General features: G+C 41.6%; 1 protein-coding gene across 7 annotated transcripts in view; it reads left to right on the plus strand.

Annotated features, from left to right (window-relative positions):
- LOC308081247 (NACHT, LRR and PYD domains-containing protein 3-like) overlaps positions 1-16,494 on the plus strand; it is a 57,302-nt gene that overhangs the window by 22,971 nt on the left and 17,837 nt on the right. For all 7 annotated transcript variants that reach the window (XM_080457630.1, XM_080457629.1, XM_080457632.1 and 4 more), the window contains one exon: positions 10,326-10,408. The gene's annotated coding sequence lies outside the window, so the exon portion shown is untranslated. The remainder of the gene's footprint in view (positions 1-10,325; positions 10,409-16,494) is intronic.

A 16,494-nucleotide genomic window follows, 5' to 3' on the forward strand; every position in this document is an offset into this window, starting at 1 on the left:
AATTCAATATAAAAAAAACATGAACCTGAACCTGAGGCCGATTCTACAAATGCCTTCTAAATTAGTAGTTCTAAAAAAAAAATGTGTCAAGGACCCCCCAATTTATATGGCCACGGACCCCCATCTGAAAATGTTGTGCCAGGGATCCCCAGGAGAGATTTAAAAAAAAACATAGGAGATGTAGAAGCTCGCAGTGCGGCATGAAGTGACGCGCTGTGAGCTTGTAGATCTGCTATTTTTGAGAACCACTGTTCTAAACCAATTCTAAACCTGAAGCCTAGGAAGCTATAGGATCCGAGCCACATGCCAGGGGGACCTTACGTCGTTTTAGGTCCAAGAACAGAGATGAGTGTGCAAGCTCTCTCACATACTGGTCATCATTGTTCAGCATATTTAACAAATGAAGAGCCTCGTAGCAATATATGTCCATTCAAAATCGGGAACACCCTCACGTTTACTGTGAAATATAATGTCATGTGTTGTGTGTGTGTTAAGACCAGTCCATTGTCTCACTTACACACACACACACACACACGCACACGCACACGCACACGCACACACACACACACACACACACACACACACACACACACACACACACACACACAGCAAGTCGCTGTGCGTGGGAGTGTAGAGAACAGCACTAGAAGAGAGGATGTGGTCACATAGAAGTGTGTCAGCTCCAAACATCAGCCTGGACAGTGTGTAGAAGATGGACCTGAACAGTATCTTTGATAATAACAGACCATACACCAGGCAATACAGAATTAAGTCAAAATGCCTCTATCTTTGGTTTTCAAATAATGTACAAATATTTTTTGAAATATGTTCAAATAATAATGTTCAAATAATAATGTTCAAATAATGTACACATGCTGCAGCTGTTTTGCAAAAATACGTAATAACACTGTAATAAAGTAATATACATGTTGTAATGCACCTATAAGCAATAAGACATGAAAACAAAGTGCTATGGTGTAAGGACATGGCTGTGCTGTGGCATAGACATTAGACACGACACAAAGCGAGTGCCGTCGGCCTGCACAGTTGTGCAATAAAATGTAAAAAATATCATGAATCATTTAAATGTAGTCATATTGTGGGACAATTCACTCTAAAGATATATAATTACATGCACGCACACACGCACACGAGCACACAAGCACACACACACACACACACACACACACACACACACACACACACACACACACACACACACACACACACACACACACACACACACACACACACACACACTAAAACATTGGACATACATGGGGTGTGACTGATACAGTAACTACAGTGGTCCCTGTTGATTCCACCAGTCCATCTAATGATGAGCTAAGGAGTTAAATAGAGATCATGATTTTCAAAGCTGAATACCACTCACAGAAACACAAAACTCAGTGTGTTTGTGAATAATACATTGTCTGATCATCTGACAGGCATCTAAAGATATATATTTTTTTTTTACTAAATTAAACAAACTTGAAGGAACAACACCTAAACTGAGGAGAAGCTGTATAGCAGGCCAGCCTGATCTCCAGAGATTACCGTAACATTGCACGGAACGAGTGCACTTCATTCCGTGGATAGCCGCCTCGGAACTCCCGAATTGCGTGCATATGTACGGCGAGTCCCACGGTGGGCGTAACCAGTCGCAACCCGGAAAAACCCGGAAGCAGAGCAGTCCCCACAAAAAAAATTACGATTCTGTGCCTATCGGTACATAACTCAAACGGCGCTGAGTAGGCACAGGCGAACGTCCCACCGTTCAGGACGGCAACTCGGTCGCCTTAGCTCCCTCGGTGGTCCTTCACGGGGTGACAGTTCGCCTGTGACTGCGCGCCTCCGAAATGGTTTTGTCACAAAGGGAGCGCCGTACATATGCACGCAATTCGGGAGTTCCGAGGCGGCTATCCACGGAATTAAGTGCACTCGTTCCGTGCAATGTTACGGTAATCTCTGGAGATCGGGTTGAGCAGGCTATATATACCCTTACTGTAAAGGGACCTGGCAGCTCTCACTCAGGCTGTTACCTGTGGGTCAACCCAAGTCTAACTGACACTCGTCACCTGCAGGCTCCTTCTTATAGGGAGTGAGACATACTAAAAACACAGAACAGCAATTGTCAATTAAATTAACTAAATTTAGCACAATTACTGAAGGTTTTACCATCAACTTGACATGAATTTCCGGGCGGCAATTCTTTCACAAACTCTTCTTAAATAAGCTTGCATGAAACAAACACCCCTCCTCCTCTACAGCAAGGGTTCCCAAACTTTTATGACCGTGACCCCCCAAAATAATCCTATTTGAACCCCCCCCATCTGACAAGCACTTGGAATTATAGGAGTTGAGGCATTACATTTTGTTTGATTCTGTTCCATAGATAAATATTGTGAAAATAGCCGAGCTTGTAGATCGGCTATTTTCACAATATTTCCTAAATAATTTGGGGACGCCCTTGGGGGTCCCGACCCCCAGTTTGGGAACCACTGCTCTACAGAACTCGGCAACTTCCAATCATTAGGATTGGCAGCACTGCAGAGGGGAGAGGTGACCCACTATTAATTCAACTTCAATTCAATACAAAAACATGTTTAACCCATTAGAACCTGAGGCCGATTCTACAAATGACTTCTAAATTAGTAGTTCTAAAACAAAAAATGTGGCAAGGACTCCCCAATTTATATGGCCACGGACCCCCCATCTGAAAATGTTGTGTGCCAGGGATCCCCGGGAGAGATTTTTATTTTCTAAACATAGCAGATGTACAAGCTCACAGCGCTGCATGAAGTGAGCTTGTAGATCTGCTATTTTTGAGAACCACTGTTCTAAACCAATGTTTTAAATCTTTTTTGTTAACAACAATGACATCAGGGGTGTTAGCTGAAATGTTAGAGAACACAGAATCATCGTTACACAGGTTAAACATGCTCGGCTTCACAGTAGAATGCTTATACAGCGTGATGGAGGACCTGAAAATAGAAGTGATATCTAAAGATATCACTCTAAGCTGTACTTTTGATTACAGCTTAGAGGAAGCCTTCCTAACCAAAGTGCTAATCTTTTCTGAAAAACTTATGATGCTATATATATATATATATATATATATATATATATATATTATATATATATATAGCTAAAATCTAAAATGACATGATGCTTTCCTGGCTTTAATGGGTGAAAACCATGAGTATGTGTTCAACAATGCCTTGTGATGTAGCAATGATGAAACATACAATGACACAACTTGACCTACACTTCCAAACCGGCTGGATGGTGGTTAATGGAAGCAGCTGAGCACCCTGATCATTGTCTATGTGTTTAGGGCACGGCCTGCCCCGTGACAAAGAACCTCTGCCCCAAATCTTTCAAAAAGGCCTCATAGTGTCGCTGTAACGGGCCGCTTCAGGTTTGGTCCATAACTCTTGAACTGTAGGTTGTACAATCAACCCCGCACCCGCGCGCGCACACACACACACACACACACACACACACACACACACACACACACACACACACACACACACACACACACACACACACACACAGGGCTGCACTGGAAGCAAAGATCATGTGATCTGAAAGTTTTAGTTCCTGTTTTAGGGTCTTTCGTAAGAACTGTTGTAATTTTCCACTTCAGTGTCTGTTTGTTCTAGTGTACAGATGCACACAAGTTGAACCTTTGAGCAAAGAGCATTTTCTTTCTTAAGTTAATAAATTAAGTAAAGGGAAAATAATGTACCAGCTCCAAACACCAGCCTGTACAGTGTGTAGAAAATGGACCTCGACAGTATCTTTGATAACTAACAGACCATACACAGACCAGGCAATACAGAATTAATTAAAAATGCCTCTATCTTTGGTTGTACTTCGAAAAATGCATAAATGTTGCAGCTGTTAGGCAATAATACCTAATAACACTGTATTACAGTAATATACATGTTGTAATGCACCTTTAAGCACTAAGACATGAAACAAAGTGCTATATGGTGGTTAAGGACATGGCTGTGACAGAGACACGACACGAAGCGAGTGCCGTCTGCCTGCACAGTTGTGCAACAAAATATAAAAAATATCATGAATCAGTGAATAGAACATTTTCGCACTGGTATATTGTGGTTGTGGAACTAGCTGTTGCATAAAAAACGTTAAATGGACTAAAGTACTTGACCAATGCCTTATTTGTCATTATCAGCTGTGTGACTATATTGCATTTCTCTTTTCACTTTTCTTTGGTCATGAAGGATTGTAAAAAGCAGCTGTTATTAAATATCAGTGTTTGCCCTGACAGGGTGGAGTCTATGTGTCACTGCTCTCATAAATATGTATTAGCTCAGTCGTGGTGCCATGTGACTGTACCTGTACATATATTAGTTTATGTATGAGGTTGGTGTCTAGAGCCAATCAAATAGGGTTCATTCAATGTGATAGGATGCAAGGTCAGCCTCTACACACTACACCAAAATTGTGCTAAATAATCACAATTATTGGAGATAATCACAATTAATTTTGTCATAATTGCTTCCATGTAAAAATGTGTTCATACATTTTCAAATATTTTATAAAAATAGTGGAAATAACGCATTGCAATCCGTTGTAAGCTTGTAGATCGGCTACTTAAAGCCTAAAAGTTAGTTCGCAAATATGTTTGTGACAATGAATCGTCAAGTAACATGTCATGAAGGTGACAGTCCTACACATCTCTTGTCAAAGGGATTGTGGAGCCACACCGTGAGATGGGTTTCAGTGCCAGCAGGCCTGATGCACTGAACTTGAACTTTGTCCTGGAGTGAGCTGGGGAGAGTTCTGCTAGACTCTGCAGTGTGCTACTGTGCAGCAAACACCACAGTATAACATAATAGCACTGATCCTATACAAAGCCCACATGAGTTTATCTTACAGGTTAAACACCACAACAACAGGCTAACACTTTAACCCATAGATATTCAACTGGCGGCCCGTGGGCCACTTGCGGCCCGCGAGGAGCTTCCTTGTGGCCCCTGGCCATATTCCAAAATATATATATATTTTTTTAAATGTAATTAATTTATTTAAATTTTAATTTTTAATTCATTATTATTATCTATGTAAATATATGTTCGTTTTTATGTTATCAGATTTTAAACAGTATAAATTATTTATCCTTCATTAGTTCTTGAAAGGCCATCTTTCATTGGAATTGAACTTGCACGTGACTACCGGAACTACCGGAACATTCCAGACATTCCAGACTTTCCCAATTCAACCCGAAATGGACTGATGAATACTTGTTTATTTTACCGTCGCACATCAAAGCCAAACCTTTGTGTTTAATATGTGTAACCACCTTGTCAGCCTGCAAGGTTGACAATATCAGGCGACATTTTGACACCAGGCATGCTGTTAAATGTAATGCAGAATACCCACCTGGAAGCAAATCTAGACGACTTAGAATAGAATTTCTAAAAACGTCATATGCTTCATCAACGACTAAAATTACAACTGCTGCTACAGCCCAAGAGAAGGCCACTGCTGCTTCCCTACGAGTGATGTTTGCTTTGGGAAAAAAAAGAAAACCATTCATGGATGCTGAGATGGTGAAGGAGGGTGCCATAGAGATGGTTACAAAACTTTTTGCGGGAGATAAAATAAAAGAAGACATAATTAACCGCATGAAGCAAGTTCCACTCTCTGACACATCGGGAGGTCGAAGGGTGGAGGTACTATTTTAGGACTGTTTTAATGCATTACTTGCCGAACTCAAATCTACAGATTATATGTCACTGGCTGTGGATGAGTCCACCGATGCAACAGATACGGCACAGCTCTCGTTGTTTGTGAGGTACTTTAATGGTGACATTTTTAAAGAGGAGTTGTTGTGCCTCTTACCGCTGACAACCAACACTACTGGTGAAGTGATATTTACTGCAGTTAAGGCTTTTTTCGAAAAGCATGGTTTGGATCTAGGCAAGATAAACCTTCTGGTTACAGATGGCTGCCCATCCGTGGTTGGGAAAGAACGGGACTGTGTACGTGCAGAGTATCAAACAGTGCACACGTTGCATTGCATCATACACCAATCAGTTTTGTGCGCAAAACTTTCAGGGGAGTTGAAAGAAGCAATGGAGACTGTGATAAAAATTGTGAATCACATTCGCTCGACATCAAGTCTTCAGCACAGGCTGTTCAAAATGCTGCTGCAGGAGAAGGATGCGCCATACTCAGACCTACTGCAACACAACGATGTCCGCTGGCTAAGCCGTGGACGTGTTCTTGAGCGTTTCTTTGCTCTGAAAGAGGAGGTGGGAGAGTTCCTCTCTGGCCAGAAATCCAGCAAAGCTGTGGGCCTGCTTGCACACATGAAACACCCGATTTCATTGCACAGATTGCTTTTTTTGTGCGACATCATGGGCCACCTAAACAAACTCAACTTGCAGTTACAGGGGAGAGGTTCGAGTGTGGCTGAGATCCTCGAGAATGTCGCTGCGTTTCAGGTGAACCTGGGTCTCTTTCTACCTGACATAACGGGGAGGAAGATCCACTTCCCAACATTACACAACGTCCCCGTGAGCCGCGCAGCACTGGCTGGAATGAAGAGTCTTTTGAAAAGCCTCGCTGAAAACTTCACAGAGCGATTCAACGACTTTAAGATTCCAAAAGAGCTGCTTTTATTTTTTGCAGTTGATGTTTCTGGGTCCTGTCCAAAATAAAATTGTGTATGTACCACAGATGTGTTAATCTTAACTTCAATATCAATATTAAATTCAACAAATGAATTTTGTTTTAAATGTAATTAAACATTACTATAACTCACAACTAAATTAATTATCCCAATCATGTGTCAGCCTGGGCCAACCACAAACATGTTTAGAATGTTGGTGGAATTGAATTTGTCTCTGCTGTGCTCCTCATGTTAAGAGTGTGTGGTTTGGTTGGTTGAGGGGGGGGTCTATTTACTGCTCAATGATCCAATCCTGTGTAGAGCCCGCCTACTGTATCCGGTAATTTTGTACACACACAAATAGGTACGCACAAAGGCCGTTTCTGTATCTGGTCTAAACCAGATCTGGGACCTGTAAAGTGAACGTGAAAGTGAGTCATGCACACCACAGACATGGACGTTGTGGCTCACGGGTGAACAGAACCTCCCTATGGAGTAAATAAACACCATAATAAACAGCACAGAATACATTGACAGGAACACACTGGAACAATTTAGAAGCACTTCATAAGAAAACAAACACTTATGTTGATTTAACGTTAATACATGTGTTTTCTTTTTGGACATGCGTTCGTGGCAGATTATGGACTATTGACAGCAGTTACTTGCTTTCCACTCTTCTTCCCAACACAACGTACCGGCACTTAATCTTTTAACCGAACACCGTCACTGGTCATGTTAAATGTAGCAACAATATCATATTCACTGACTATTTACATTAATTTGCATTCAATTGCATAGTTTTTGTCCCAAGTAGCCTACATGTGGTCTAAAATGCATAGAGTTACTGTCCTGGAGGTGGTTTTGATTTCAAATAAGAAACAGTTTACGTGACATTTCAATAGACTTGTGCTCCTGAAACTGCTCATTACGACTACGATTAAGATTTTGCATTTGTTCACCAGCTTCTGAGTAACAGTTGGTGATATGACACAATAATATCCTCATAATGCATCTACAGTTGACATAGAAACATTTGTACAGAGACCTGCAGAGAGGCAAGTTTTTTTTACAAGGAATAGGGTTGTGGTGAGGGTTAGTAGTTTTCGTTCCCTACCTATGTTGAATACACTTATTGTAAGTCGCTTTGGATAAAAGCGTCTGCTAAATGACTGTAATGTAATGTAATGTGGTCAAGTTGAAGGTTTTTACAGAATTTTCAGTGACCACACACACACACACAAACACACACCACGCTCACGCGCGCACACACACACACACGCATGCACGCACGCACGCACGCACGCACGCACGCACGCACGCACACACACACACACACACACACACACACACACACACACACACACACACACACACACACACACACACACACACACACACAGCTGCTAGCTCCAGTTTCATGTACCACCAACATGCACAATCCTCATCATTTTAATCAACTGTCCTTTCTGTGTAAAAACTGATAAATGAGTGATGAATACATGAATAAACAAACACATGAAGGAATAAATGAATAAACAAACAAGCAAGCAAGCAAGCTTTTGTTGTTTTCATATTTCCGGTTGTCTTTTAACGGTGTTAAATGGGACGTGGAATGAGGTGCACAGGAACGCACTTTTCATCTACTAGTCGCCCTCACATCTAGAGTTCTGGCAGCTACACAGCCCTCACATCTAGAGTTCTGTCAGCTACACAGCCCTCACATCTAGAGTTCTGTCAGCTACACAGCCCTCACATCTAGAGTTCTGTCAGCTACACAGCCGATCTACCAGCTCATTTTCACTATTTTAAAATGTTTTTAAAATAGTAAAAGATGCCCAAAAAGTTTAGGCACAAGGGGTAAGGCGTGCAAGATAGGGCCCGTAGAGTTCTGGCTGCTGACGGCACTATGGTAGAGGGTCATTCCAAATAGCACTGAAACCAATCTTACTCCAATTGGGCAAAGGGGGGGGGGGGGGCTATAGCAATCATTCAAAAACATGAAATGCTTCTTTGTGAGTATTTATTTTCAATGTATGTCATACGTCCTTGTGAAAATAGCCGATCTACAAGCTCACAACCTTTCGTATCGCAAAGCGTTATGAGCTTGTAGATCAGCTATTTTCAGAAGTTAGAGTCCCGGGGAGACATCAAATTTCTCTTATGGGTCTCGAGCTACATGGTTGTGAACCACTGATCTAGAGTAGTGTTAGTGAAACAGGGGCTTGGTTCATGACAGAAGGAAAGACTTCATGCTCATCAACAGACGCCAACAGTGTGGCCATATAGCTCAAAGAGTACAGTGGCAGCCTGGAACGTCAATGGTTCGATTCCTATCCTGTTAATTGCATGGTCTTCTTTCACTCAAGTTCAATCTATTGTGTTTCTATGGCTTATTGTGCATTATTGCATATTGCAATATTTGCTAAATATATTATTTTGAAATCCTGCCATTTAGGCCTGTCGAACACCTCTGACATGTGCGTTAAAGCTGTGAGATGGAAATATGCATTATTTGTCACAGTACATTGCTTGTTTAGTATACTTTTGTGACTGTCTGCTTGTGGTTAATTGTCTTATTGGCTTATGTACTTTGCAGACGGAGACTGGTTTTATTCAGGGTTAGTGCTAAATGTAAGTTTATTTAGGATGATGTACTTGCAGTGCTCACAGTGTTCGATGTGCGCAGGGGGAAACGTTTTTTCCTACAGCACCGCAGACAGCGACTCTGGCAATACCGTCACATAAAACACACTACTATGGCGTTGTTTTACTAACAACAGACTGCTTTGGCTGCCAGGCTTAGCTGATACAGCAATTCTATTAACAGAAATCTTTTTAGAAATAAGTGCAGAATTGTCGTGTGCTCAGGTTGCAATGTATTATCAAATAGCCTAAACACAATAGGATTTGCGCACACACAGTGGCCAGCAGGCTATACGGCACAGAGACCCATCAGAACAAATAGGCTATACAGTATGGCAAGTCACCGACTATCAAAAGTTCAAAACATATTACAGTTTGGCAGTTGAAAGGCACAGCGGCCTGTCAGAACACAATACAGTTGCAGTAAACTAAAGCATTAGCAGTTGGCACAGCGGCCAGAACACAATACAGTAGACTATAGCATGGCAGCCCATCAGGACATAAACAGTCTGGCACAGCGCAAAACATGTTGTGTTTAATATACACAACAAGTCGAGAGCAATTTCTTCTTTACAAAACCCAAGCCAGCCAGGGTAATACACATTCCAGTACAATAGAGCTTTTAACCAAATAAATGAGCTATTACCTTTTTACCTTACACTATTCCAAATGTGATCTTGAGCTCTGGGGTCATGGTAATTCCCTCATGTCAACAACTCTTTACACTACTTTACACATTCAGGTGGCGATGTATCAACGCTAGTTGCTTCTGTGCTTTTCTTAATTGATTTGGGCCCACCAAAGAAATCAGACATTTGTTTGTTTGCGCCCCAAGCGTAAAATATTTATATGAATAACGTAGACAGAGGTTTTTACTTATTTTATTTTTTCCATCATTCCTTCGTTCTCAACATCCTTAACCGAGGGGGGGGGGGGGGGGCGGGGGACCACTAGTTCCTAGTCTTTATCACCATTGTTTCTATTTTCTCTCCCTGACAAAGTGGTTTTATTTTTATTTCCATTTCAGACTTGACATGACAGAAAAGACAAGTTGCTGATCTGGTGAAGCAGGGTCGTTGGTGGTTGGTGGTTTGATTGAGCAACACAATGGTAAGTTTTTGCGATTTTTCCTACCATACCATACAAGACATAAACAAGGGATAATTGATAGTGAGCCATAGCCTGGTAAACCCTCCCTCCGGAAATCTCATTTCCATTTGATTCCAGGAGTGAGTCTGGCCTGATCGCCCATTCTGCAATATTGGCTGTGGGCTGGAGTTGGGCGGGAGTAATACCGTTGACTGACAACCCCTTCAGCCAATGAACGCACGCACGCACGCACGCACGCACGCACGCACGCACGCACGCACGCACGCACGCACGCACGCACGCACGCACACACACACACACACACACACACACACACACACACACACAGAAAGCTACACTAGAAGCAAAGATCATGTGATCTGAAAGTTGTATTCCTGTTTTATCGTCTTTTCTAAGAACAGTTGTAATTTTCCACTTCAGTGTCCCTTGTTCTAGAGCAGCAGTGGAGCAGCCAGAACGCTAGTATAGGCTGGGCCTGAGCAGGAGCGGGTGGGCACGCATGCATGCATGTGCCCCGACCCGTGCGCGCGCTTTGTGCGCGAGCGCGGAAATTTGTGGTTATTGTGGTTATATTGGGCGTTTTTTTGTTACTTTATGTCGGTTTTAGGGTTAGGGTTAGGGTTGGGTTAGGGTTATGTCATTTAATTCTTATTTTTGCCTGATTTTACCGATTTTTTTTAATCCAAAAATTAATTATAAAAAAATAAGAAATGATATTATTATAATTGTTTTGCAAAATCGATTGGGTGGGCCAGCTCTCTATGTGGGTGGGCCACGGCCCACCCAGGCCCACCCATGGCTGCGCCCCTGTAGAGCATATATATATTGTGAGCATGTAGATCTGCTATTTTCACAATATTTCCCTCGTTCTTACGTAATGATTGAAATGTGTCCAATTTGGTATTAAAAGGTGTTAAAAGTCCTTAAATTGTCACTTTATAAATATGCAGATACCCTGTATACACTTATATTGTATCTTGGTTTGTTTACTGTTGAGTGAGAAAACAATGTTGCACATTAAGCTAATCATCTGGGGACCCACCAAAATAATTTGGGGACCCCCCTGGTCCCAACCCACAGGTTGAGAACCAGTGTTCTAGAGTACAGATATACATGCTGACTCTTGCTGAGCCTTTGAGCAAGAGTATTTTCGTTTTTTTTTTTTTAAAGTTGATCAATTAAGTAAAGGGAAAATAATGTACAAGCTCCAAACATCACTCTGGACAGTGTGTAGCATATGGACCTGGACAGTATGTTTGATAAATAACAGACCATGCACAGATCAGGTTATTCAGCATTCATTTAAAATGCTTCTGTCTTTGCTGTTTTGCACAAATACAATGTCAGACACTGTAATAATGTAATATACGTAACGTATATTACATTATTACAGTGTCTGACATTGTATTTGTGACATTGTCTTATTGCTTAAAGGTACTGTACATTAAAAAGTAATACATAAATTAATTCATGAATCAGGTGATACAACATTCATTTAAAATGCTTCTGTCTTTGGTTGTACTCAATTCATATTAATGAATGAATGATTGAATACATGAATACATGAATCACATTCTTCTGGCAGCTACACAGCCCTCACATCTAGAGTTCTGGCAGCTACACAGCCCTCACATCTATACGTTCTGGCTGCTACACAGCCCTCACATCTAGAGTTCTGGCTGCTACACAGCCCTCACATCTAGAGTTCTGGCTGCTACACAGCCCTCACATCTATACGTTCTGGCTGCTACACAGCCCTCACAGCCGATCTACCAGCTCATTTTCACTATTTTAAAATCTTTATCAAATAGTAAAAGATGCCCAAAAAGTTTAGGCACAAAGGGTAAGGCGTGCAAGATAGGGCCCGTAGAGTTCTGGCTGCTACACGGCACTATGGTAGAGGGTCATTCCAAATCGCGGTGAAACCAATCTTACTCCAATAGAGCACCGAAGTCCTGACGTCACTCGTTCATCCCCAGGTTTGCGGAAGTAATTTCTCTATGGAGAATAACATTGGGTCATCTTAGAATCGTCTCATATAAGAATTGTGGTCCAAAAATAAACACCGCGTGTCAGCGTTATTGTCAGGGAGGAGGTTCTGTATCGTTTATGATAGTCAGTCACTTATATTTGATACAGTCTGTTTCTGGCGAAAATGTAACTAATTTGGCGGAAGTAACATTAGTGTTTTCTCACCGTCAGTTGATGCTTCATATCCATAAGAGTCAACCCGCCGTGGTCATTTGTTTATTTTTGGAACACAGTTCTTATTTGACGCGATATTAAATACGTCTATGGGATTCAGAACGGGGGTGGAAAACTGCGAACCAGGTAGACAAACAAAGGATGTGTAAATGACGTCAGACTTCGGCGGTCTATTGGGCAAAGGAGGGGGGGGGGGGGCTATAGCAATCATTCAAAAACATGAAATGCTACTTTGTGAGTATTTATTTTCAATGTATGTCATACGTCCTTGTGAAAATAGCCGATCTACAAGCTCACAACCTTTCGTATCGCAAAGCGTTATGAGCTTGTAGATCAGCTATTTTCAGAAGTTTGAGTCCCGGGGAGACATCAAATTTCTCTTATGGGTCTCGAGCTACATGGTTGTGAACCACTGATCTAGAGTAGTGTTAGTGAAACAGGGGCTTGGTTCATGATAGAAGGAAAGACTTTATGCTCATCAACAGACGCCAACAGTGTGGCCATATAGCTCAAAGAGTACAGTGGCAGCCTGGAACGTCAATGGTTCGATTCCTATCCTGTTAATTGCATGGTCTTCTTTCACTCAAGTTCAATCTATTGTGTTTCTATGGTTTATTGTGCATTATTGCATATTGCAATATTTGCTAAATATATTATTTTGAAATCCTGCCATTTAGGCCTGTCGAACACCTCTGACATGTGCGTTAAAGCTGTGAGATGGAAATATGCATTATGTGTCACAGTACATTGTTTGTATAGTATACTTTTGTGACTGTCTGCTTGTGGTTAATTGTCTTATTGGCTTATGTACTTTGCAGACGGTCCGGAGACTGGTTTTATTCAGGGTTAGTGCTAAATGTAAGTTTATTTAGTATGATGTACTTGCAGTGCTCACAGTGTTCGATGTGCGCAGGGGGAAACGTTTTTCCTACAGCACCGCAGACAGCGACTCTGGCAATACCGTCACATAAAACACACTACTATGGCGTTGTTTTACTAACAACAAACTGCTTTGGCTGCCAGGCTTAGCTGATAAAGCAATTCTATTAACAGAAATCTTTTTAGAATTAATTGCAGAATTGAACCAAAGAAATCAGACATTTGTTTGTTTGCGCCCCACGCGTAAAATATTTATATGAATAACGTAGACAGAGGTTTTTACTTATTTTATTTTTTCCATCATTCCTTCGTTCTCAACATCCTTAACCGAGGGGGGGGGGGGGGGGGGGGGGGGCATTCTGCAATATTGGCTGTGGGCTGGAGTTGGGCGGGAGTAATACCGTTGACTGACAACCCCTTCAGCCAATGAACGCACGCACGCACGCACGCACGCACGCACGCACGCACGCACGCACGCACGCACGCACGCACGCACGCACACACACACACACACACACACACACACACACACACACACACACACACACACACAGAAAGCTACACTAGAAGCAAAGATCATGTGATCTGAAAGTTGTATTCCTGTTTTATCGTCTTTTGTAAGAACAGTTGTAATTTTCCACTTCAGGGTCCCTTGTTCTAGAGCAGCAGTGGCACAGCCAGAACGCTAGTATAGGCTGGGCCTGAGCAGGAGCGGGTGGGCACGCATGCATGCATGTGCCCACGACCTGTGCGCGCGCTTTGTGCGCGAGCGCGAAAATGTGTGGTTATTGTGGTTATATTGGGCGTTTTTTTGTTACTTTATGTCGGGGTTAGGGTTAGGGTTAGGGTTTGGTTAGGGTTATGTTATTTAATTCTTATTTTTGCCTGATTTTACCGATTTTTTTATCCAAAAATTAATTATAAAAAAATAAAAAATAAAAAATAATATTATTATAATTTTTTTGCAAAATCGGTGGGTGGGCCAGCTCTCTATGTGGGTGGGCCACGGCCCACCCAGGCCCACCCATGGCTGCGCCCCTGTAGAGCATATATATATTGTGAGCATGTAGATCTGCTATTTTCACAATATTTCCCTCGTTCTTACGTAATGATTGACAATGTGTCCAATTTGGTATTAAAAGGTGTTAAAAGTCCTTAAATTGTCACTTTATAAATATGCAGATACCCTGTATACACTTATATTGTATCTTGGTTTGTTTACTGTTGAGTGAGAAAACAATGTTGCACATTAAGCTAATCATCTGGGGACCCACCAAAATAATTTGGGGACCCCCCTGGTCCCAACCCACAGGTTGAGAACCAGTGTTCTAGAGTACAGATATACATGCTGACTCTTGCTGAGCCATTGAGCAAGGGTATTTTCGTTTTTATTTTTTTTAAGTTGATCAATTAAGTAAAGGGAAAATAATGTACAAGCTCCAGAACATCACTCTGGACAGTGTGTAGCATATGGACCTGGACAGTATGTTTGATAAATAACAGACCATACACAGATCAGTTTATTCAACATTCATTTAAAATGCTTCTGTCTTTGCTGTTTTGCACAAATACAATGTCAGACACTGTAATAATGTAATATACGTAACGTATATTACATTATTACAGTGTCTGACATTGTATTTGTGACATTGTCTTATTGCTTAAAGGTACTGTACATTAAAAAGTAATACATAAATTAATTCATGGATCAGGTGATACAATATTCATTTAAAATGCTTCTGTCTTTGGTTGTACTCAATTCATATTAATGAATGAATGATTGAATACATGAATACATGAATCACATTCTTCTGGCAGCTACACAGCCCTCACATCTAGAGTTCTGGCAACTACACAGCCCTCACATCTATTCGTTCTGGCTGCTACACAGCCCTCACATCTAGAGTGGGGGGGGGGGCTATAGCAATCATTCAAAAACATGAAATGCTACTTTGTGAGTATTTATTTTCAATGTATGTCATACGTCCTTGTGAAAATAGCCGATCTACAAGCTCACAACCTTTCGTATCCGGCTTATTGTGCATTATTGCATATTGCAATATTTGCTAAATATATTATTTTGAAATCCTGCCATTTAGGCCTGTCGAACACCTCTGACATGTGCGTTAAGGACATGTAAGCTGTGAGATGGAAATATGCATTATTTGTCACAGTACATTGTTTGTTTAGTATACTTTTGTGACTGTCTGCTTGTGGTTAATTGTTTTATTGGCTTATGTACTTTGCAGACGGAGACTGGAGTTACTGGTTTTATTCAGGGTTAGTACTAAATGTAGGTTTATTTAGGATGATGTACTTGCGGTGCTCACAGCGTTCAATGTGCGCAGGGGGAAACGTTTTTCCTACAGTACCGCAGACAGCGACTCTGGCAATACCGTCACATAAAACACACTACTATGGCGTTGTTTTACTAACAACAGACTGCTTTGGCTGCCAGGCTTAGCTGATACAGCAATTCTAATAACAGAAATCTTTTTAGAATTAAGTGCAGAATTGTCGTGTGCTCAGGTTGCAACGTATTATCAAATAGCCTAAACACAATAGGATTTGCGCACACACAGTGGCCAGCAGGCTATACGGCACAGTGACCCATCAGAACAAATCCCAGCAAGCACAGTCAGGACCCGGACCAATCAGTGATGTCTCGATTGGGGCTAGATCAAGTCAAACCAAGACAAGTCAGATCTGGCCCAGAATATCACCTGATTTCAACCAAAATTAATCCTGACCACAAAAACGTCACTTCCAGGACGTCATCTAAACACATTTCTCATCACCCAAAATTGCTGTCCAAATGTCCATATGATGTCCCGGTGATGACGTCCTGTAAATGACGTAAAGATCATCCCCATATGGGCTGTGATCTGGCCTAGTCCTGAACGTCACCGGGGTGATGACCGGGCGTCATCATAACGTCATCATGACGTCATTGTGCTTGCTGGGATAGGCTATACAGTATGGCAAGTCACCGATTATCAAAA

This window comes from Gymnoscopelus braueri (genome assembly GCF_963280865.1).
Source record: "Gymnoscopelus braueri genome assembly, contig: SCAFFOLD_144, whole genome shotgun sequence".
Taxonomy (NCBI): Eukaryota; Metazoa; Chordata; class Actinopteri; order Myctophiformes; family Myctophidae; genus Gymnoscopelus; species Gymnoscopelus braueri.